This window comes from Salvelinus sp. IW2-2015, linkage group LG10 (assembly GCF_002910315.2).
Source record: "Salvelinus sp. IW2-2015 linkage group LG10, ASM291031v2, whole genome shotgun sequence".
Classification (NCBI taxonomy): Eukaryota; Metazoa; Chordata; class Actinopteri; order Salmoniformes; family Salmonidae; genus Salvelinus; species Salvelinus sp. IW2-2015.
The window spans coordinates 10,299,732-10,325,182 of NC_036850.1; the positions used below are offsets into that span (position 1 = coordinate 10,299,732).

The 25,451-nt window shown below is 44.5% G+C and overlaps 1 protein-coding gene across 1 annotated transcript in view; it reads left to right on the top strand.

Annotated features, from left to right (window-relative positions):
- The first annotated feature begins 1,861 nt into the window (after positions 1-1,861).
- Positions 1,862-25,451, top strand: part of znf536 (zinc finger protein 536) — a 188,402-nt gene continuing 164,812 nt past the window's right edge. Inside the window, exons 1-2 of the mRNA XM_070445379.1 lie at positions 1,862-1,942; positions 10,607-10,650. The gene's annotated coding sequence lies outside the window, so the exon portion shown is untranslated. The remainder of the gene's footprint in view (positions 1,943-10,606; positions 10,651-25,451) is intronic.

Here is a 25,451-nt window from a genome sequence, read left to right on the forward strand (position 1 = left end):
TGTGTGTGTGTGTGTGTGATTGTTCTAGCAGGAGCGCCCCTTAAATAACCTACTTTTGTCTGACAACAGCATTAGTTGTAGAGGTGCACATATGCAAAAAGCTATTTGGAAAGGCATCCTCGTTGCTGTCAGCTTTTATTATGCGGGAAGGTGTCATGTTTGTAACGAAGCTGAGTGCAGATGGCAGAGTGGAAGAAATGGATCACTAATTTTAACAGTGATTAATGAACAGAGATGGAAAATGAATTACATTGGACTATTGGAGGCAAGGAATATTTGCAGTTAAAATGTTAACTTTGTCTGCCAGGCTGGTGTAGTATTGGGAAGGGGAATGAGTGTGTGTAGTGTGTGTAGTGTCTATAGTGTGTGTAAAATCCACACTCGTCTGCTCTTGACTGCCATTCCCCTGCTTAAACACTGCATGTGCTATACACATTGTTTTCACCCCCTGTGTATCACGCTAGCATTAAAAGAACACAATGCTTAATAGGATAAACACAGCAAAGGTTATCCTGTCTAAAAATGTTATAGTATTTCCTGCATGCTCTGGAATCAAGCCACTGTGTACGTCTATACATTCTGGAGAACTAGTGAGGTAGAAGTCCTTCACCCCTTTGCCTTTTTGGCAGTTACCGTATGGCCCAAATCTCACACCATCGTTGACCACACCGCTACCCGCCCTAGTACCAATTATTGGCTACGCCATGACTGTTGGGCTGACTCTTTCTAAGACAGGAGAGGTGAGCTACTCAACTCAACCCCTCTCAAAGGAACATCTGAAAGACCCCAGAGTAGCAAAGTCTCATCCATGACAAACAGGATTCTGAGAGCAGGAGTTGTCTCTCTCTGTTTCTTTACTGTTTTTTTTCTCTTCTCCTCCTCTCCTTTTTTTTGTTGCTCCCAGTCTTGCGTCTCTACCGGGGCTTGCAGGGTGGGCGGCTTGTGCGATCCTGCATAGTAGGTATATGTGAACTATTTTGAATTTAATTAAGCTCCTGATGGGAAATACTTAAAGGGGGAAAAAATGCAACAACTTCTGGAAACAATGTGAGTGTGCGCAGAGGAGATCTCACGTTACCCGGCATATGCTAAGCACTCAGAAAACATACACAATGCCTTTGGTGAACAAGGTAGGGGAAATGCTCCTGGGAGCCAATTTAGAGTGTGACTTAAGGCAAGTGTGCCTTTGTGTGTGCTCACGTGTGTGTGTGTGTGTGTGTCTTTTCCTATTGAAATAGTAGTGGGGATAAGAATTCCCCTTGCAGGCTCCTGGGGTGGCCTCCTTTGAGAACCACATCTGTGCCCCTCTGCCCCAGCTCCCCAGCCCCACTCACTCTGACTCGACGTGAGGCCGCAACCCAAACCCACTCACTGAGTTACGCTCTACTATAGAGGGAGAGCAGGACGTGTAGTTCACGTGGCTCATGCCGACCTGATTGTTTGTCTTGTGTGAAGCGGCAGGCCTTGAAAGTAGGATTGCGTAACATTCTGAGCGCTGAAGGTTTGTTTCGCGTTTTGTAGCGCCTGTCATTTTGGAGGACCTAGCCTCGGTTTCGATTATCAAACGTAAATGTAACCCTTCTCAGTGTTTTTCCCCCCCGTACCATATGCCATGGACCATACCTGTTCTTACTGTCATTATAACACTTGAATTTCGTTTAGGCTTCTCTGTGTAATGACTGTACTTGTACTACTGTACTTGCACTAGTTCGCAGAATTTTATGAAAATGATCAAATGTTTGGCAAGTATTTACTGTAATGGGTATGTTGGTGTTGTTTTCTCTGTCGCCATTGTGCACTCTTGTCAAACTTCAATAGCACCGGCACTGAATGTCCTGGTTTGTCTGCTTTGTTTACAGGCGCTTGTCTCCCCCCCCCCCCCCCCTCTGCAAACCTGTCTGTGTTCTTCCTGAGCTACGTCGGTGAGGTGGCAGTACTGCAGGTATGGATTAGTGGCACCCCGATTGATCACGTAAAGAGCAGGATATTAAAGATGTCTGTCACATTCCCCCTCCTCTGGCATGGTTCTGGGGGGGGGGGGGGGGGATTGAACAAGTGGATGTGAACTTTTCAGCTCAGCGCTGTCACCCCCCTAATCAGGAAGTGAAATCTGTAGCACAGCACTCTCATTTAACTTTCCTAGACCCCCCCCCACCCCACCCCAAAAAAAGAACAATTGCGCTGGAAGTAATGTGATTTCTAAATAAACGCCCGCCTGTCAAAAGCCGAGATGCATTTACTTCCCCAATGTAGCTCAAGGAGACAATTAGCAAACAGAGGTGACACGGTAAACAGGTGCACCCATTATTTCTGGAGCTGATGGCGATATATCCCCATCTCTGAGACTGATGGTAGATCATGTGACATGGAGGGTGAAGGATCTGTCTGCATCAGGGCTCGGCTGACGGGGTCTGCCAGCAGTTTGCAATGTCCTCCTCACCATCACTATCATCATCATCTCAAAATATGTACTCTCTCTCTTTACCGTCACAACGTATAGGTTAGATCATGTCTGTCCTCTATGGTTTTCATACCATCTCTTTTCTCATCGCCCGTTCTTTTCTCTTTCTCACTCTATACATCTCTTTTTCTTGCATGCTCTGTCTTCTCCTTGCCTGCAATCCCTTCCCTGGAATTATTGACAAGATTTTATTTTAATTCATAGTAGACCCTCGTCCAGTGAGAGAGGTCAAGCCGGTTTGTAAAAATGGATCGCTTGTAAAGTGCTAATCAATGGAAACCTTTTTTCTTGAAGCTGGAAAATTCTAGCTATAACATTTATTGAAAAAATATTCTACTGTTTGAACTTGAATTATATGACAGCTGTCTTATATACCCCGCAGGACTCCGAAGTCAAAGTATCAGACAGCCTTAATACACTATACAATACACTAATGATGCTATACTTTTTATCATTTGAAAATTTAGTTCATTATATATATATTTTTTTTAATATAGAGCAATCCAAAAGTATTTCAATCTAAGATTATGTGAAATGCCATATTTCAAAAATATGTGCTATGTTGTAACAGTGTAACAGCCTTGGTAATTGTCGCTGGTGTTTTGGACTGCATTTGCATGCTGAGATGTATAAATCAGATCTAAAATAGTGAGTCAGTCTTTTGGCTTGTGCGGCATCAGAGGTATGTGAGACAGATCTCAGTCATATTGGATCCATCACAAACACATGTTCTCTCTGACGCATTCTCACACAAGGCACATATGCACGCAATCGTCAGGCTTTCTCCAAATGATATCTGGGCCATCACAAGTACAGGGACTAGCTACAAAGAGGATTCCATAAATACGTACCGTACTCACCTACTCTCTCCCCTCCAGCATGTGCTATTGACGTTCCACAGACATGATGTAAAAGAGGAATGTCGAGTCTATTTGGATCATTTASGGACGTTGAGACAGCAGAAGGGTTCGCTTATGGGTTAGTTTATAGCAGTTTGATCCGTACGAGGGGACTTTTTCCACCCCAGCCTTTGGATGGATTCAGTTAGTTCAGCCTGTCACTGTWGTGAGAATACATCCTGCTGTTAGAAATATGACATGATTGGCATCCAAGGGACACATTTTGTCTCTGACAGTTTTGACAGAATTAGTTGAAGGAGCGACAGTCTTGATAAGGAGTTATAATGATAATAATTATTTTGCTTTTTTTTATTTTTTATTGCAGCATAATTATTGAAGAGGTTCATGTAGTCATCGCTGTAATCAGTAAAGAGAGCTTACAGAAAATCCACAGGGAAACAGATGGTACTTAGTTTTTTTTATTTTTTATATATTGAACTAGTAAACTTAGTACCAGGATGAGGATGAGGACAATCAAAAGGAAAAATTATCAAATTAAAATCTCTTCACCCTCAAAAAATAAATAAATAAATGAGATTCACATGCATAATTAGGACTGGTTGGTGTCCTTTGCCAAAGCCACCCAATCAACCCACAACACACTGTACCGATAGGAGGAAATGCACAAAAAGCTCTTCAACTCAAAGAGCGGTATTTAACCATAAAACCCTGACCCCTTGACTTTGTCTATTAGCATAGAGTGGATTGCATTGGTCGTTCGCACGCAATCGGCACGAATAAGGTCACCGTTTGTTAGTTTCACTCTTTTGGGATCCGCCTACGCGGCGTCCACCCGGACTTTTGCTGGTGCCCAGGCCTCGGATATGTTTTTTTTTTTAAATGATTATTTATTTTATTGTGCACGACCAGTGAGGAAGAAAAAGGCTCTTGCTTTCCAGGGTCGGAGCGATCGGAACACRGAGGCTGCTGCCCTACATTCCTGACTAATTGTATAATTGGAAAAGCTCTCCAAATGAGCYCCCCCCTTTCGCGGGCTGATCTTCCCAGCGCTTCCCCCCTTCAAAGCAAATCACAAAAGAGCATTTTGGGAATAATAATAATTGTAAAAAGCGTCCATTATTAATCTCGTTTACCACCACCASCGCTGCTGATACTCTTGCTACCACACATGGCACTCATACTCATTGGGAGCCAGCCCACCAATAGCGGCAACTTTTCTCTGACCAATATCAGCCATAGTCAAAGTACAACCTGTGGACGACCCTGGAACTAGCCTACTCACCACATTATTTTGGGATGGCCCTGCCTTTAGTGAAAAAGTCTGTGTATAAACTTTTTAAAATGTTGCCTCACTGGCATATAACTGATGATCTATCTACCTGTGAGCTGTCATTGCTTTCATATTTTACTGTTACACTCGTGCTCCTGGCTGAATTGGATTTTTCGATTTATGGCCTCTCTTACCCGCCTTTCATTTCCATGGATACGGAGGGACAGCGGGATGATTTCTGAGGTCGACGGCTCAAACAGGATTCCAAAGTGCCGTTAAAACGAATCTCTTAATTAACCCTATTGATCAGTAAAAAAATAGAGGCAAATGTGATTTGCATACACTGAGAGTGATCAATGCATTAACTCGTTTTCTTTTTTTCCCCCCAAAATCTGATTTCCTCAGTTTTCAAAGTGAGCGAAGGAGAGTTCAGTCTAATGTGGATCGATCCTGCATCTTGCAGACCGGAATACAAAGCATTTTATTAGTCACTGAAGAGTGAAACATATCAGGAAGACTTTTGTTTGAAGTCTGATATGTCAGATTCTTTTCTCACTTAACCAAACATTGAAAGTACTCATCCAGTCTCTCTACCTCGCTTATACTCTGTAACAACAGGAATGATCATAAATCACAGATTTGCTTTGGGAACATGAGATTTAAACAATACTCTATTTGTAAGCTGAATGGAACACATATTAGAAAGGTCATATTTATTCAGGGAAAACAACATTTGTTTTTCTTTTTATTTAGTGAAAAGCAACAGCAAAAAACACCACCCCCACCACCACCTACAACAACAGGAAGAAAAAAACTAAAGGTGTTAAGAAAGCAGTATGCTGCTTTTTCCCAAGAGCAGCTTATTATAGAGTATTGATTTATAAGGCTTTAAACGTGATCCTCCGTGCTCAAGTCAAGGGCAGGGAGAGATGGCTGCAGTCAGGCTACATGACAATCATCGGGTGCTGCAGAAAGCCTGTTTCTGAATAGTTTTGGAACACAAAAGGGTAATTGTTTTAGCCCAGATGTTGCTTTCGCACAACAAGCAGGATACAATGTTCCTACTGAGCTGATGAGCCCAATCAGTGAAATGATTAAAAATTGATTTTGTCCCTGTAATTACAGTATGTAAACTACTTAGCCAGGATTGCAAAGGAAGTGATTTTCTAATTACGTATATACTCTGGTGTCTAATGATTGGTTTTTTGAAGTAATGAAGAGAGGGTCCTAACGACTCCTCTGTGTTCTGTTGTTTAAGAAAAAAAAAAGAGACCATCGTTAGGGCAAGGCATCAGGCAGACAAAGAGCTCAAATTGAATTTTCGCCAGCGCTAACATGCACAGATTCTGTTTGTTAGCATGCGATCTGGACGCTAATGTTGGCCATGACTTCTGCGGGGTCACCAGTCCAACAATCTGGACCCTCCAATTAAAACCTCCAGAGTTTATGATGTCATTGTCACCCCCAACACTCCCGCCGTTGGCCCCCACTTCTCTCACACACACACACACACACACACAGAAGAAATACATCTCAATCTTAACCAGACAACAACCACAGCAGTATTTTCATCTTGTAGCATTTAGCAACTCAATATGGTGAGACAGGAATGTAATATTAGAAAGACTATCCTGTCCTTCAGTTCATCAGAGGTGATGCTATCCAAACGCAGCAGTAGCGGTGAGTGGGTAAAATCACCGGGGAAGCCAAGCCAGAAAACAAACGCAGATTACAACCTCTGTGTTGTGATAATTGCGTTGTTTGCTCTATAACCTGTTAGTTCACATGCCTTGCCACCGTGATATATAGACTGAAGGCCGAGACGATAAGAAGACACAGTGGCAGAATAAATTCAACCMCACCTTTGTTTCATCACTAAACCGGAGAGCAACATCTGTMCGGTGAAGTCCACAAAGCATATTGCATGTAACAAACAGTTACCTGACCTACAGAATGGTCAAGCAAGTTAATGTTTCCAACATTTTCGGACGACTAAACAACTATTGATTTAGAACCATGGAGAGTTACCTCATGTCACAAAGAAAACAGGAGCTGCCTCCACTATTCCAGCACCATTTCAACTTCAACATTTTAACATCATCAAATCATCAATGCTTTGACTCACCCTACTTGTAGGGTTGATGAAACGGTCTATGACTCTTTCATACATACTCCCTTCAAAGAACAGCGCAAACTGGCTCTAACCAGAATAGAAATAGGAGTGGGAGGCCCTGGTGCACAACTGAGCAAGAGGACAATTACATTAGAGTGTCTAGTTTGAGAAACATACACCTCACAAGTCCTCAACTGGCATCTTCATTAAATAGTACCCGCAAAACACCAGTTTCTTGGCAATTTCTCACATGGAATAGCCTTCATTTCTCAGAAAAAGAATAGGCTGACGAGTTTCAGAAGAAAGGTATTTGTTTCTGGCCATTTTGAGCCTGTAATCAAACCCACAAATGCTGATTCTCCAGATACTCAACTAGTCTAAAGAAGGCCAGTTTTATTGCTTCTTTAATCAGTACAACAGTTTTCAGCTGTGTTAACATAATTGCAAAAKAGTTTTCTAATGATCAATTAGCCTTTTAAAATGATAAACTTGGATTAGCTAACACAACGTGCCATTGGAACACAGGAGTGATGGTTGCTGAGAATGGGCCTCTGTACGCCCATGTAGATATTCCATAAAAAATCAGCCGTTTCCAGCTACAATAGTCATTTACAACATGAACAATGTCTACACTGTATTTCTGATCAATTTGATGTTATTTTAATGGCCAAAAAAGGTGCTTTTCTTTCAAAAACAAGGACATTTCTAAGTGACCTCAAACTTTTGAACTGCAGTATACAGTACCAGTCAAAGGTTTGGACACACCTACTCATTCAAGGGTTTTTCATTATTTTTACTATTTTCTACATTGTAGAATAATAGTTTAGACATCAAAACTATGAAATAACACATATAGAATCATGTTTATTTTATATTTTATATTTGAGATTATTCAAATAGCCACCCTTTGCCTTGATGACATCTTTGCAAACTCTTGGCATTCTCTCAACCAGCTTCATGAGGTTGTCACCTGTAATGCATTTCAATGAACAGGTGTGCCTTGTTAAAATTGTTAATTTGTGGAATTTCTTTCCTTCTTAATGCGTTTGAGCCAATCAGTGACAAGGCAGGGGTGGTATACAGAAGATAGCCCTATTTGGCAAAATACCAAGTACATATTATGGCAAGAACAGTTCAAATTAGCTAAGATAATCGACAGTCCATCATTACTTTAAGACATGAAGGTCAGGCAATCCGGAAAATTTCAAGAACTTTKAAAGTTTCTTCAAGTGCAGTCACAAAAACCATCAAGCACTATGATGAAACTGTCTCTCATGAAGATCGCCACAGGAAAGGAAAACCCAGAGATTCCTCTGCTGCAGAGGATACGTTCATTAGAGTTACTGCAACTCAACATCAACTGTTCAGAGGAGACTGCATGAATCAGGCCTTCATGGTCGAATTGCTGCAAAGAAACCACTACCAAAGGACACCAATATGAAGAAGAGACTTGCTTCTGGAGGAAATCTGTCCTTTGGTGTGATGAGTCCAAATTTGAGATTTTTGGTTTCAACCGCTGTGTCTTTGTGAGACACAGGGTAGGTGAACAGATAATCTCCGCATGTGTGGATCCCACCGTGAAGCATGGAGGAAGAGGTGTGATGGTGTGGGGGTGCTTTGCTGGTGACACTGTCTTTGATTTATTTAGTATTCAAGGCACACTTAACCAGCATGGCTACCACAGCATTCTGGAGCGATTAGTGGGACTGTCATTTATTTTTCAACATGACAATGACCCAACACACCTACAGGCTGTGTAAGGGCTATTTGACCAAGAAGGAGAGTGATGATTGAGTGCTGCATCAGATGACCTGGCCTCCACAATCACCCAAACTCAACCCAATTCAGTTGGTTTGGGAAGAGTTGGACAGAAGAGTGAAGGAAAAGCAGCCAACAAGTGCTCAGCATATTTGGGAACTCCTTCAAGACTTTTGGAAAAGCATTCCAGGTGAAGCTGGTTGAAAGAATGCCAAGAGTGTGCAAAGCTGTCATCAAGGCAAAGGGTGGCTACTTTGAAGAATCTCAAATATAAAATATATTTTGATTTGTTTAACACTTTTTTTGGTTACTACATGATTCCWTGAGTTATTTCTCTTCTTGATATCTTTACTATTATTCTACAACGTAGAAAATATTAAAAAGAAAGAAAAACCCTTGAATGAGTAGGTGTGTCCAGACTTTTGACTGGTACTGTATATATATGTACAGTATATATATTCTTTAAAAATGTGTATGTTTTTTTTGGGAAGCCTGGCTTCCCTTGGCGTCCATCAATACACATCACTGAATATACTAACCATGATGTACTGTATCTTTGGGTGTCAGTGTGCCACTAGTATTTTCACTGACCTTAATACTCCTTTAAATGTATCATTAACACTTCTTTATCTTTTACTCCATTGTTCTAACTCTTTAAAGTATAAGGATCATAAGAGGTTCAGACTCTCTGTCCTCTCTGGCCCCCTTGTAGAATCACTAGCTCTGAACTGTTCCAGGTCACACGGCTTCTGTTGTCAGTGCATGAACTTCTGATACAGATTTGACCTAGAATGGAGGCCATGTGTAATATGGGCAAATCTAAAAAGGGTTTCAGGGTTTTACCAGGGGAAATAGAGAGATAAATCTCAAGGGACATTATGTATTATGAAGAAAACACAAATCATAGCCACTCAAAATATGTCATTATATCAGTCCTGCTCTTCACTCTTTAGCAACAAACGCAGTACTTTGGAAATCGTTTTCATTGAACAGGACAGAAAATAACTAACTGGAAAGGTCTGGTTACTGTTGTGCTCATGTGGTTTTAGATTTTGGTACATTTTTTGGTGACACAAATCCAGATTCATTACAGTGATCCAAAACTTAAGAGAGAGAAAATAAAACTAGGAGGAGAAAAAAACACTGAAATGCTGCCAGTATCAAACGGTTCTTTTCAGACACAGTTGATTGTAAGAGAAGCTGATAGCACAGCCAGCACAACCTATTAATAATTCATTTAGTTAGGCTATGATCTATCATTTTGTACCTTTTGACATGCGATATTGAAATTTAATATTGCATCAATACAAATGATGTATTGCCAGTCGGCCCAAGGATGTGGATTGCAGAGAGATCTCAGAACGTCTTTTGAGTTCCTTCTCTATTCAAAGTTACATTGTACTAGAGCAGAGAAGCAGAAGAAACACATCCATCTTTCGGCAGCTTTGATATGTATGTTTAAAAATGACATCTTAAAACGCTCAGGGAGAACTTCTTTCCTCTACCCAAAGTCGTGTCTGAGAAGGGAAGAAAGGAAAGCGAAGGGAACATGACAGTGGTGTTTAGGGGAGACATCTTATGTTGTAAGGATCTTTGACATACTGTTTAGTTTCATGAAATCCCCTGGCAAAACTCTGGAGCTCGCTATGAGGGAGTGTTTGGTGCGACGTCTGTAGTCTAGGCTGTAGACTAGCCTATTTCTCGATTACTGTATATTCATACATTTCCTAGTTTATCGCTCAATCCGTCTTTACTGTTTACTAACTAACCTCTAAATCCCTAAGATGATGCCAACCCATGTTTCTCAAGTTTTATTCTCTCTCGACGTTTTCTTGTAATGCGATAGACAACATGTATTTGATTGTATTGAACTGAGATCCTGATCTGTTTTTATCTGTGGTGCTAATGATTTCCTGTTTGTGCGATATTTATGATGCTGCTCTTGGAGACGAGTCTGTTGGTGTGTCATTAACACTGTCTCTCTCTCTCTCTCTCTCTCTCTCTCTCTCTCTCTCTCTCTCTCTCTCTCTCTCTCTCTCTCTCTCTCTTCTCTCTCTCTCTCTCTCTCTCTCTCTCTCTCTCTCTCTCTCTCTCTCTCTCTCTCTCTCTCTCTCTTCTCTCTGTGTGTTTATTTGCTTCTCCAGTGATCTACGGATGTCAATTAGACAGACCCAAGAAAAAACATTAGGTGAGGAACCATGCTTACTGTATTTCTGTTATACCACATAGAGGTGAGACTGAGAAATTGGACCCAACTGACATTTTCCATATTCCCCATTTATCTCAAAAACAACACCCATCTACAATTTAAATTGATTTATTTTTTAGGGACTATACCAGTTTAAATGGCTTCAGTTTGGCTCGTGGTGTGCGTCAGCATCAAGCGCAGTGCAGGTTGTCAGGTTAGTGTCCTGGGCCTGTGACAGTGGGAGAGGGATGTCGTGTGAGGAGGTGCTTTGGGGCTCAGTGGGGCCTCTCCCTGTGCCTTATGCTTATTAGTCTACCTGCGAGGGCCTTCTCTGGAGGTGTGTGGGGCAACACCTAGGCAGGAGGGATCCTCTGTGACAGATGACCTCTGTCTGTCGTTCGCCAGACTCACACCTCACTCTGAGAGGCTGACAGTCAGACAGAGCCCAGGTGGACTTAAGCTGGCTCACCCAGGGCTTGTTGTCAGTGAGGGATCTCCTCACTAGCTCTGGGTTGTCTCAATGGGGGACTGGCCGTGCTATGTGTGTATTTGTGTGAGGGATGTTTGTGCGTTTGCCGTCTAAGGGGGGACAGACTGTTGACACACTTCATATTTCAAAATGTAGGACTGCGGAAAGAAATGAAGATTGATCTGGAAACACGTCTTATAGCAGTAAATATATTATAATTTACACGTATGTGACACATCTCACAAGCATACTGTATATGCATACGCATGATCAAAAACCCGCACATATTCACAGGGGGCTCAGATGTTRTTAAAGCTATATGATGTAATYGCATTTGATCTCAAATAAACACAAATTCAGTCCATCTCCCACATAAAGATGGCAGATGTGATGGATGATCATATTAGCGCCAGGGGCAACATTAGATTTGCTCAAAATTATTGATCTTTTGTTTGCGAGCCAAGTCGGCAATAAATAACCGTATAAGAGAGATGTGACTCATTATCGCCGTGCCAACTGACAGACCTCTGTCAAAACAACTCTCCTACCTCGCCACTCTCCTCTCTAACTGGATGGGTTTAGTCCACTTTTAATTGTCAAACTATTACTATCTGATTCGCTGTGAATGTTAATACCACACAGATAGCTGGTATTATTYAATATTTTATACACACGCATTCAGAGGTTTTCTGTTTTATCCCTACCTTAGTGAAAAAAAATCMTTTTATCACACAATGGGTAATTTATATCCATTACCAACATTTTCAATCCTTTTCAGTGCTGCTGTCAGTGCCTTTGGCGCAGTCATGATTAATGTGATCTAATAATAGTATGCCATTATATTTCCTTTAGTAAAACATATACCAACATCCTATTCAGCTCCACCAAATTCATTGCCTCTTAAAATATTTGTCCTTCTTCAGTTAAAAAACAGGAGCGCTGTTTTCTCTCAGGAGATGATTATGGAGGTTTTTAGTGAGAATGGTTTCCTATTTCCGCTCTTATGACTTTGTGTGAGTTTGATGAGTGGTGGCAAGATGGTGGTGGTGTGAGGTGATTTGGACATGTGCGAGTCTTCTCACGCTGCAGGTAACACAACACTGCTTCCCTGCCTCCATTGTTCACTAGTGGCTTTGTGTTCGATCAGAGTGAGGGACATGCGAGCTTCAAGCGCACGGCAATCGTTAATCATTTTAGACGCACACTGAGTGSTTCTAGACATTATGTTCAATCATCAAACCTACAGCCTATGGGTTAAAAATATAATTGAAATATGATCTCATATAAAATGTTATGTTTCTTTTATTTTCTCCACGAATAGTCTACACGTGTTGGTGATCAAACTTCCAAGAACATTGTGGTTTCGTACGGTAAGAGTCCTTCAAAACGTAGATAGATTCATGTAAATTGACCGAGACAATGATTTCCTGGTTGGGATATGATGGGGGGGTGGGGGGTTGGGGGGTAATGGAGGGGCAGCATACTGACTCTGTTTGGAGCGACTGGAGGATTTGGGGGAGATGTGGAGCGGTCCAAGACTGGGCTCCCGTCCCACCCAGCCGGACGGTCTGAGCCAGCCTGCCACTCGTGGGGGCACGTTTCTGACTGGGGTGCCAACAACCTCCCCCGCTCGCTCCCCAAAGAGGGTTAACCCTTACTGGGTTCTTAGACTTGTATCCAGAATGAACAGGTGGTCGGACAAAACATGGGCATCAATTTCCTCATGACTTATCCCAGTGTGGGTAGAGGGGGAGGGAGAGATAGATCGGGAGACTGTAACTGAGGGAAAGGAAGAGATAGAGGACAGACAGAGAGACAGCGAGAGATAGTGAGACACAGAGAGCAAGGGTGTGTGTGTGTTCCTGTCTTGTATTTGTTTATTACTAGTGTGGTTGGTGGTATGGACTAGCTTGTGGAGGGTCCCACCACTGTGTGAAATTGACATCAGATGGCCGTGATGACTAGAACAGAACAATATCACATCTMGTTTCCAWTTAGCAAGGRGCAGCTGWGGCGGGMAGTRGGGGGGGGGGMACCTGACCCCGGAGTCAAACCACACTCCGACCTCCACACTCCCAGAACCAAGCACAGCTGTTAACACTTTACATCAAAAACACTCTTTTCACCCTGCATATGTATTTTTCCATTCTCAAATGCTATGGTCCAGAATTGATCCTACTCCATTAAGGATAACGTGTATTGAGCCACAGCTTTTTTTTATTTTTTTTATTTTTTTGTCTCAAGTATCCGGTTCCAAGCAGAGAAAATCAAACGAAACCATTTCAAAGCCAAACAATATGGGCCAGAGTTTAGTGTATCTGAACAATGCACACACTGCACATGCCTCTGACCACACAATTCATCCAGCCCTCTGTAGTTGGGATAGCTGTGGTCACTTAGACATGTCAAGATCAAACACTCGACTGCGTTCAACACTGTTGTTCTTGTTATGGTGGGAGGTCTTTGTTTAGTAGGACGCAAGCAGAGAGTAACCAATAAACAGTTGGAGAAAACAGTCTTTCTGAGTCAGCATATTTACTAATGTCTGATTACATTCCTAGACAAAAAGCATGTCGGTTGTAAATAACATACTGTCAAAATGTTATTTACCGACTTTGATATGCACTCCATGTGATGAGTATTTTCTGCATGTTTTATGTGCATGAAAGAAACGTTCCCTCTGGTACTGTACGGGGACCAAGACTGGAAGGTTACAGTTGAAAAGTACCTTTTTTATGTCCTCATAAATGGATCAGTCAAAGGAGAGATTGAGACGGATAGATAACAGAGGAGAGGAGGGATTGTGTACTGGGGTTATTACCATTCAGTGGACTCACCTTTTCCTCCTCTAGCTCCTCCCCATCGACTCTCCCTCTTAATAGGGGGAATCCTTCAGGAGGGGGTGAGAGAGGAGGAGGAGGGGGAGGAGGAGGAGGTGGGGGGTGGTGGAGGCTGTGAGCTCAGCAATTTCCTTCCAGGACCCAGAGTAGACCAGACCAGAGCTAAGCAGAGCGTCACAGTCTGGAGTGAGTCAGGCATTTAGAGGGGGGGGGGTTAAGAGACGGAGAGAGAGCGAGCGCGAGGGAAGGAGAGGGGGTAGACAGAGAGGGGTAGAGAGAGTGAGAGAGAGAGAGGGAGGGGGGAAAGAGAGTGGCGCTGACATGGAATAAGCCCCACGCGTCTGGTGGCACCACACAGTTATTCCCATGATGCAATCTGTGTGGGGTGATGATGATGAACATGATGACGATGATGAAGGTGATTATGATAATGATGAGTGCACAGACAACAGTTGTTGTGGCTGCCTCTCAGTTTGCATCATCTGGCCCTATATAAATATACAGACGGCCTACATGGGCATATCAACGCTAATGCCCCTTTAATCTCATAAGTGCTCCGTTATGGCAGAGGTGGGTTAGTCTCTTAAAGTCCAAGCTGGCTCTCCTTCCCTCCATCCTTCCATTCCTCCATCCCTCCTCCCTAATTAGGCACCAGAGGCTCTGACTTGAGGGGCTGTGTGTGGCAACAGCCCTGACCTGAGCTGAGCCTGGGTGGTGGTGGTGGTGGGAGCACACAGGACTGCAGCAACCCAGCCAGGAGGCAGGTCACAGGGGGAGAGTGGCAGGGCAGCAGTGGACACTCTGGAGGTGGGGCCCCTGGCATGCCACACCAAGGTTAGTTCACCTAGCAGCTGTTTCTAACCCGGCCACAGAAAGGCCTTCACCATTACTCCCTGAATATGTTGAGGAGGTGTGGGATAACATGTAGCACTCATCTGTTGATAGCGGRTAAAACACAGTGGCCCGCATGTTGATTTATATCTATTTATATCAAAGTCAGGATGGCTTGTGAGGCTGACACCTAAATATAGTGTGATGCAGTTAGCACCGCCCCCCCACCTTCTCTTCACCGCCCCCACACCTTCTCTGCACCGCCCCCACCTTCTCTGCACCGCCCCCCACACCTTCTCGCACCGCCCCACCTTCTCTGCACCGCCCCTCACATTCTCTGCAACGCCCTCCACACCTTCTCTGCCACCCCCCCCCCCCCCCCCCCCATATTTTCCTTTTCTAAATTTGGATGAGAATGATTAATGGATTTGCTATAATTCTGTCTGTGTGTGTGTGTGTGTGTGTGTGTGTGTGTTGTGTGGTGTTGTGTGTGTGGTTGGTGTGGGTGTGTGTGTGTGTGTTGTGGTGTGTTGTGGTGTGTGGTGCGTTGCGTGCTGTGCGTGCGTGCGTGCGTGCGTTGCGTGCGTGCGCGTGCGTGCGTGCGTGCGTGCGTGTGGTGTGGGTGTACATAGTTCTGTGGTTATGAAGTGAGCATTATGGTAAAAATGCTTAAAATAATTTAGCGACCACATTATTTTGTAATGCCATCTTTAGAAGACTCATTCACTCTAATAAATGCGTTGCTGGAAAGTTCTGGGGATTTTGTGGGGCGCCAGTGAGCGATAGCAGCCACCCGACTCCTCGCTCCAGTCTCCCCCTCGATGCTACCATGTGACCTGCGCCATATTCCTCAGGATCAACATTGTGGCCAATTGAGGAAAAAAAAGGCCACATATTTTATTTATGTGTCAAAAGTGCGGTGGAACGATGGAGGGATGGAGGGAGGGCGGTATCACTCCATCCGCGTGGATCAATTCTCCCAGATGGAGGGCGGATGGTGCACAGAAATGGTAGGGTTATTGATTTATCAAAGAAATACAGTGTGCGTGTTATGCTTAAACGGCCACGTAAACCTGAGCTGTCAGAAGCAGAGAGGCAGAGCGCTGACATTTAGCCACACAAACGGAGCGGATGGATTTACCGCGCCACACGCCAGTCTCAGCCAGATCATATTCTCTATTGTGAGCGCCTTGGAGAGGCTCACTTATGTAGGGGATTTTTCACATTACACCACAGTGGCATAAAAAAAGTTGCCCACCTCCTTTATTGGAATACATACCTGGCATTAATACAAGGAGTGGGAGGGAGAGAAAAGGCACACAGCGGAGTCTGGGCCATAAAAAGGATAGTTTAACAATTGATCGAGAGCAGTACTGGAAATGGCAGCTGTAAATCAATTTAATCTCCGAGCAGTTAAAGTGCGTTTTCTAATGAGGTTAATGTCACATAATGACCAAATTCCTCCATTTAAAAGATGCCCTCAAGGTGTTGGAAAAAGATAGATGTCGCCGTGCAACATTAACTCGTCATGACGCAGATGACACTGAGGGGAAAAGTTTTCCCACAAGAGGAATGCATGTTTTATCAAAATAATAAAACGTGGAACATTGAAGTGGATGGCGGTTGGGAAAGCAAGCGAGGGAGGGAGGGTTGGGAAAACACTGGGCAGGCTGGCTAGCACTACAGGACAGAGGCTCAGAAGAGAAGCCATGGCTTTGGAGGAGAGTGAAAAGAGGGAATGACCCATCACTAATACACAGTGAATCGGGTTTGCCCTCCAGGGTTTCGGGGTGTTTATGAATCTCTTATGTCATGGGAGACGATACTGGGAGGGGTGGCGTGCACTTTGCGGAGGGCAGTGAAATGCCAACAGACGTGCCAACACAAAAACAACGGGTAAATGATGAGATCATTATTAGACCCATACAAAGTCTTTACTTTGAATCTAACCCAAATCTTACCATACTAACATTTGGGCTCTGTCTGTTTTGCAAATCTAAGGTTGAGCTACTGTATACGCACAATGTGCACAACCTGAAACTGAAGAAAGGTTCCGATCCACAGGCCAACCATTTATCACCGAGGCCCTAAAGCTATTATCATGATCTAATTAGGTTTAAGATAAGTCTGTGTCCAAGGCTGCCATGTCCCCAATTCTACAAATTCAGAACATCCCAATTTCAAAATGCCACTCACGCTGTAGGTTGAACGAATACCGTAACTACTAATGCAATTTCATACTACTACTTACAGAAGTCCATAAACACGATGACACAGATTTACACACATTAACGCGTACAGTAGTGTGCGTGCATGTTCACAGTTCACTCACTAGAGGCATCATTTTCTCAGCACTGTGCTCTTGCCCCTTCTGTGTTCCTCTCCTCCTGTGCTGTAATGAATTGAGGCGCAGATGAGATGATTTTTTKGGGGGATTACACGCAGGCACTGACCTATAAAGAAGCCCTTTAAGGAGACCTATTAATCCACCTGTCCAGAAATACTATATTTATATGTGTATCATAAATCTAGGCTGAGGTAGTCAAATGCCATTTGGAATTACCAACACAGACACGCAATTCATTTTTTTAGCATGATTAGCGACGGTGGTGCGACTGGCTGGCTCAGTGGGTGGCAATGATGACCTGATGTACACACCGTGTGCTCATTACACCAACTAACTGCACTGGGTGTGTAAAGAACACACATGCACGTACGTGCACACAAAGTATTTATATATATATATATATATATACATATATACATACAGTACAGTATACACATACTCATCAGAGATGGTCCTGCTAACATCGTGTTCTAGCCACGCTTATGTAATTACACTTGTATAATCCGCGTGGCTCAGTTGGTAGAGCTTGGCACTTGCAACGCCAGGGTTGTGGGTTTGATTCCCGCGGGGGACCAGTCTGACAAATGTACGCGCTCAACTACTGTAAGCGGTTCTGGATAAGAGCGTCCGCTTAAATGACTCAAATGTAAATGTAAAAAGAGTGTTTCTATATTTGTGATACACTTAACTTAAGATACCCTTAAGATACACTTAACTTAAGATATAGGTCACCCCAGAAATCATGACCTGATGAGATGTGTTTCATTCTCTTTGTCATGCCCCGTTCTCCCTTACTGCAATAGGAAGAGAAATACGATTAAGAATGAGGGCTCTCTTTCACTTACTTACTTCCCTCATCTGATAAAACACAGCTGGATGGCCACAATAAGAGGGAAATAGCATTTACTCCATTTTGATCTGTGCAGGTTTTCTGAAGGGCCACTTTTACCCCGACGAGGGTCTTTCTCTCCTCTTTGATTGATATGTGAAATACGTCTCCCTCTCCGGCTCTAAAGGCAGACCCTGTGTGGGGCTGAAAGGTGCTCATTGTCAAGGCAGGGACACTTTGTCAGGAAACAATACTGTTCCCAAGGCTCGGAGAATGTGTCAAAAAGACAGCCCCCATTGTGTACTTTAGGAACTTTCATTTTGCGTCTGAGGTCATTTTAATCCTGATGAATTTTTATAGACACTGTGGCGTTGAATAGCTAGCCGGTCTAATGCCTAAAAAAGAGAGAAAACCCACCCACAGAACCAACTAACAATCCTAAACTTAAAGCATTAAAGGGAGAGTAAAAAGGAGAGGTCTTTGTTGAAGGACACATTGGGGTGTATTTAAGTTCTACAAAGGCCCTCTCCTGAATGGAGCCTGATTTCTGTGACCAGATTTCAAATTCGGGGCCTAAAAATAGCAGCGTTGTGATGAAACAGGGCTTGTAAAAAAGAAAACTCTCATGGGACAGAGAACCTGATGTGAGTTAGACACCCAGGACGCTGAGACGTTGCTACACCGAAGGAGAACAACAAGAAGAGACAGCTGGGGAGTATCTGGTACGATAGAATGATGGAGCATGTTAAATCGCGCAGTRGATTCTTTAACCTTGTTTTTTTTTTATCAGTGTTTTTCCAAAACCACACAACGGGGGTGCTGTGTGGATAGAAGGATATTTTTCGAATGTACTTCTCAATAACACATCCCATGTTGACTCCTAGAATCCACCTTATCCTTATTTAAACAGCCGTTGTTCTTTTCTGGTTGGATGTTTTTGTTGTCTGTCTGCTTCTCGACCTCTTTTTCGACATCAAATTGGAGGCACATTTATGCAAATGCCGTAGACACCTACAACCAGAGGAATATGTGGCAGCTGTAGAGGAGAATTCAATTAAGACACCCCTGAGGTGTGGTAATTGATCCGCCAAACATTTTTTTTTCTTTCTGCCTCTCTCGTTCTTCTCTCCCCCTCTTTTTTTATTGCCTTTTGCCGTTGTTGTCTAATGAAAACCCAAACCCTGTCTCAGGATTGAGGAACGCAAATGCCACAGTGACTCATCAGCAGTTATTTAATGAATGGGAAGCTCTCTATAGGTGCCAATGCTCTGCCCCTTACTAACTCCATCACTTTCTTTCGTCGTTTTATTTTGTCACCCAGTGTTCAATGACTGCTCTTTACGTTATCTAACGTCCGACGTGTCATTTTTGTCCTGATTTCGTTTTGATCTTCGGAACTCCAGAGTGATAAAAGGAGTGTATGAATCTGTCTGTTTTTAAGAAACAAGGCCAATTCAAACAGATGACCTGTTGTCACAGACAGAATGAAGATCCCCACTGAGGATTCATCCCAATGTGACGTTTATGAGGCTGCCCACCACACAGTAACCCGTTGACTTGTTTTCTCTCCTTATTATAATTGGTTGAAACATTCTCTTCTACTGACTTTGCTCCTTCACTGTGCCCGCCCTCTCCGTCTTGCCCCTCCCCCTCCTCCTCCTCCTCCTCCTCCTCCTGTATTGAGGTGCAGGGTTCCAAGTGCTCGATGGTGCATTAATACGGACACCTGCTTTGTTCTGGCGGCCGGCGTATCGCCTGTTTCGCCCGCTCCCCCCGCTCCCCCTCTTTCATCATCCTTCTGCGGTTTGTTTGGAACCGACCTGATCTGAGAGCAGGTCTGGCTTGGGTTTCACTCTCACATTCATCTTCAAGGGAGGTGGGCATGCAGGCGGAAGGCTGGGGATGTAGGGTATGGATGTGTGTGTGTGTGTGTGTGTGTGTGTATTGTGTGTGTGAAGGGACTAGTGGTCCACGGGTCTGTCTGAACTCATTCCCCTCTGACTTACATATGACATGTGTTGTTCTGCCAATGTGGCACGCTGGCTTCAGGTCAGCGGGTTCATCCCCCAGCTTAGGCAGTACATGCAAGAATGGAACAGTGTTAGAATCCATCCCACGTCCTTGAAAAGATTCAGACTAACCCTCCCCTGACTTGTCATTCCATTAAATCCGAAAGAACCAAGAAAAAAAAAAGAGTCGAATACTTAATATGGCACAATATGTTCTGTTACAATGTACTTTCTTAGCTGGGAGAGAGGCAAAAGGCCAGTGAAAAGGAATACTTGCTATTTAATTACTGTCAGCTGAATGAGCTCTGTTCTGTTCGCCCCCTCCCTGATGTAAAAATTCTTATTCACTTAGTATGTAGGTCACATTACAGTGGTGTCTAGTTGTTGGACATGGGCTTAGATAACTGTTTGTTGACTATTAAATGCTTTTGCTGCCTCAGCATCCTTTCTAACTGGTATTTTTCACACAGCTGTGCCACTGAAAGGAGGCAACGCTGCAGCAAAAAACCATGCCACCCCCTCACCCCCCTCAGCCCCCTCAGCCTCCTCAGCCTCCTCCAAAAACGTGGAGCTTTAGTGTTTTAGTGCCATAAAAAGCGATTTGGTGACATACATTCGAATTTTCTTCCTGCGATGTGATACTTTTAAGTTCAGAAGATCAATTACACATGAAGCGCAGGTACAACTATGAAGCTAGTCGTTGGAATAGCAAAGAATAAACAGAGATGAGCTCTTTGAAAGAAACCAAATGACCTGTGGTGTTAGCCAAGCAGGTGAATCTGTGCTTTCTGTACTCTTATCCGTGTTTTGCTTTCTGTGACCTTGCACTCAGCTAATGCCGAGCTGCTTCTCGCACAGTGCCGCCTTAATGCTGTGGATAGGCCCCAATGTTGCCATAATGCTTTTCTGACGTTTGTTCTGTTGTTTCTGGCCAAACGGGAGCTGTTGGTCGTTCCTCTCTCTCTCCCTTGTATGAAATGAGCCCAGATGGTGATTGATTTTTCAAGTGCTGACATCCCTGCTTGAGAACACGCTCCCTTCCCTCTTTGTGCCGAGCAAGTCAGGCACAATAACATCATGATGCGATCATCAGCTTTGTGCCGCCAAACATCCACCGTTGATTGACAAAGGACGCACACACACACACACGCCACGCAAACACACACACCACACAAAAAACAACACAACTGGCATAATTCTAAAAGCATCTTCTCTTTAAAGAGGAAGATGTTGACAATGAAGACAGAGACACCACCGGAGGGATCTTGGGAGACCTACTGGTTCTGAAAACACCAAATATGTCCTGTAATGCAGAGGGGCGATAGCACTGTAGATATGAGACAGACAGTTCTTTGACAGAGCGAGCAGAGCCTGGATGGGTGGACGTGGCAACAGTGAACATTTGCTCCAGCCCCATTGAGTCAACTCTGAAGCTAAATGATGTCATTGGCTAACTAGCCATTCTCAGGCCATTGCCTCGGTTTGCGTGACTAAATACATACAATTAAGGCCCCGGCACTTCTCAATCTCTATGAACTCATTGTTATCCCGGGTTCAAGTGCACTGATAATGGGGGCCGGAGGAAAACAGGCGTATCATCGAGGCGCTGCACACAGAGGGCTGGTGGGTAAAATAGATGTCTCATTATTAGTCGCATTCTCTTTCGCCCAACAGCACAGCACAGCTCTCACTCTTTCTCTCTCTCTATGTCCTTTCTCTCTCTGTCCTTTCTCTCTCTCTGTCCTTTCTCTCTATTTAACTCTCTCTCTGTCCTTTTCTATCGCTGCGCTTTATCTCTCTCTCTGTCCTTTCTCCTCTCTTTATCTCTGGCTCTCTGTCCTTTCTCTCTGCTCTGTCCTTTGTCTCTCTTTATCTCTCTGCTCTGTCTGTTCTCTCTCTCTGTCCTTTCCCTCTGCTATTGTAACTCTCTCTCTGTTCTTTTCTCGCTCTCTTCGCGTTTCTTCCTATTACTCTCTCTCTGTCCTTGTCTTCTATCGCCTTTCTCTCTCTCACGTCCTTTCCTCTCGTCTATCTCTCTGCTCTGGTCCTTTTCTCTCTCTCTTGTCCTTGCTCTCTCTTTATCTCTTCTCCTGGTCTGTTTTCTCTCTCTGTCCATTGCTGCTCTCTTTAGTCTGTATATGTCCTTGTCTCTCTCTCTGTCGGTGTGCGTCTCTCTTTAATCTCTCTGTCGCTTTCGCTCCATCTCTCTTGTCCTCTCCGTCTCTGTGCCTTTGTTCTAATCCTCGTTTTGCTCTCTCCTCTGTGCGGCTTGTCTTGATCTCTCTCTCATCTGCTCTTCGGTCTTTTCTATTCTCTTGTATCTCTTCGGTCTCTGTCTGCTTGTCTCGTCTCTCTGTCCTTAGGCTCTCTTTTATCTCGGTCTGTCCTTTCATTCAGCTCTGTCCTTGCTGCGTCTTGTATCTCTCGCATGCTTTCTTATCACTGCCTTTATCTTTCTGGTCAATTTCCTTATCACTCCTGTCGCGTTGCCTCTCGTCTTTATCTTCTCTGTGCCTTTTCTATGCAGCTTCTTTTATCGCCTCTGGGTTCCTGTTCTATCTCTCTTTATCTCTCTCTGTCGCTTTCTCTCTCTCTGTCCGTTGCTTCGTCTAATCTGATCTTTCTCGCTCTCTGTCCCTTTTCTGTCCTATCTAAGTCTTTCTCTCTCTCAGTGTCGCTTTTCTCTCTTTATTCTATCTTTCTCGGCTCCTCTTTGTCCTTGTCTCTGCTGCTATCGTTTGCGTCTGTCTTTATTCTCTCCCTGTCCTTTTCTTATCACTATTTCTCTCTCGTCTGTCCTTTCTACTATCTCTACTGTATCTCTCTCTCTGTCCTTTATACTTTTTACTTTTGCTGCTCTGTCCTTTCCTCTTCGGTCTCTGCGCTTGGCGTCTCTCTTTGTAGTTGCTCTCTCTGTGCCTGTTCTATCTCTCTTCTATTCTATCTCCTGTTTCCCTTATTCTCTCTTCTGTCTTGCTCTCTCTTGGTATCTCTGTCTTTTTGTAATCACTCTTGTATCTCTCGTCCACACTGTCCTTTCTGATCGGCTCTTTATCTCTCTCCTCTTGTCGCTTATCTATCCGTCTTCTTTAGTCTCTCTCTGGGTCGCTGTTCTCTCTGGCTTGTCCTGCTCCTTCGTCGTCGTCTCTCCGTTTCTCTCTCTCTGTCTTCTCTCTTTGTTTCTGGTCTGTCCTTCTTTATTCTTTCTTGTCCGCTCTCGTCCGTGTCGCTTGTCTCTCTCGGTGCTTGTGCTGCGTCTTCTTGTCCTGTTTCTCGTCTCGTCGTTGTCTCCTCTCTCGTGTCCTTTGCTCTCCATCTATCTTTGCTCGGCTGCTCTGTCCTTTTCCGTCTGTTCTCTGTTCGTCCTCTCTCTCTGGTCTTTACTCTACTCTTTTGTTTGTGCTGAAGGGCGGGCTGTGTGGGGAATCGGTGTCGTCTTTTAACGATGTATATTCCCAGTAGGTAGCAGTGTAACGGAACCTGATGCACGGGGCAGGGTCTGGGTGTGCTGAGCTCTCTGGACCGCTGTGAGCGAGCTCGTGAGAAAGGGCGTTTCCCTCGTGCTACTCCTGCGGTAATTCTCTCCTTGTTAAATGCATCGTGTGAGTTCTTTAGGGTTGGTGTGAAAAATGGGCTGGACAGGTGGAACAGTGGAGAGATAACGAAGAAGAAAAATGGCTTGGTTGGAGAGCTATGGTTTTAAACGTGTAGTGGGATATTGGGCTTCGTTTTCTTCATTTACAAGTTGTTGTCTTATCAGCCTTTTGGTGGTTTATATCAGATTCTCTCAGTAGAACTGTTCCCAAAATTGTGTAATCTAATGCCAAAACCATTGTGGGTCAATTGTAATAACTATTTAGCAGATGGATTTAATAATTAATAATCCACACACACATCAAGGCAGAATAGTTTATATGTTCTAACTCAATCGAGGTCCACATCCTGTGCGCAATCCTCGAACACCCAGGGTAATGGCAGTGACATTTACGGAGCTCACTTCCTTGATGCTTTTGAGTCCCCTGAGGCAGCGATCGCCTTGGGAAGTGCAGTGTGACATAACTAGGCTCAATTGCTTCTGTCTACTGTCTGGTGTAAGAGGATCAGCCCCGTCCTCAGCTACCTCCTCTGGACTGCCCCCCCCGCCTCCCTCTCCAGAGATAGATGGGCTGACCACAGAGGCAGAGCAGACAGAGCTCCGAGTTTTTCGAGAGGGTGGGTTCACCTCCGAGATTGAGGGGTGGGGCAGCGGGCGGAACGTGCGTTCCCCTCCAGTTGCTAGTGGCCGTGTAGGTAAATGGATCTTATTTTGTGGCGCGTCAACACGTGTAAGGGGGCCCACGGCTCATTACACGGCCCTGATCCCGCTGCAGACACACTGATGGATGGAGAGGAGGGAGCCGGCCCCAAAGACTCCTCTCCTTCCGTCGCTCTTTCTGCTCCCTTTCTCTGTCTCCACTCTCTCCCTCCTTCCCACTCTGTCTCTCTCTCTCCCTTTATGTATCTCTCTCCTGTTGGAGGGAGGCGGGGTGGAGACGAAGAAGCGGCGTTGTGTACCAAGCCTGGGGCTGATTACCAGGGCCACACCACAAGACCCCCAGTAAATCGTGGTCAGGTTTGATGGTTTTACCAGGTAGTGTTGGGTCCCAGTGTCACCATGGAAGGCTTTAACCCCATCATCCCCGCTCCCCGCTCCCCGCTCCCCCTTCACTCGTAACCCCTCGCTCAGTTGTCGCCACCACCAACACGCCTGCATCCAGCCAGAGGTTTTCCACTGCTCTGTGCATTCCTCCCATTCACGGAATGCAGGCTTTGCTAGTCAAATGGTTAATTGGTTACAGATTGCTCTTTAACCTCGGGGTTACACACCACTCACAGGCTGTTAAAGTATTATGGGAAATAGAGTGTGGTTTACAATGCACCCGAGGGGGGAAAGGTCACCGGATTCCCCACACCACATCTCCAAGGCTCTGTCACTCACTCCCTATGACAGTCACGTGACGCTATGGGTTACCTCGCTCTGCACGAGGATAAGATTTACCCGTTATTGTTCTCACCATTAAACGCACGCACGCACGCACGCACGCACGCACACACACACACACACACACACACACACATGAACAGAGAGACATAGAGCACCATTGAAGGGGCTGGTCTCAAGCAATGTGTTACTTCAAGGCATCTGGTGAGGGTGGTGTTTTGTCGTTCGTCCTCTGTGTGTCATGACAAACATGCGCCGTTGGATCTGCGACAGTCAACTTGGCAGAACTCCTTTCAAAACTGGGGGGTGGTTCTGAGAGTTGATCCTCTTGCCAGTCACTTTAACCCCATGTCCGTCTTGGACTGCTACACTGATCATTCCTTCACATTTACACAGACCCAGTTGTCCACACCAGGCTAGGGTCTGGGAAGAAAGGACAGAAAGAACAGAGCAGAGGTATTGCCATGCACACTCCTGTGAGCACCGGTACTACCA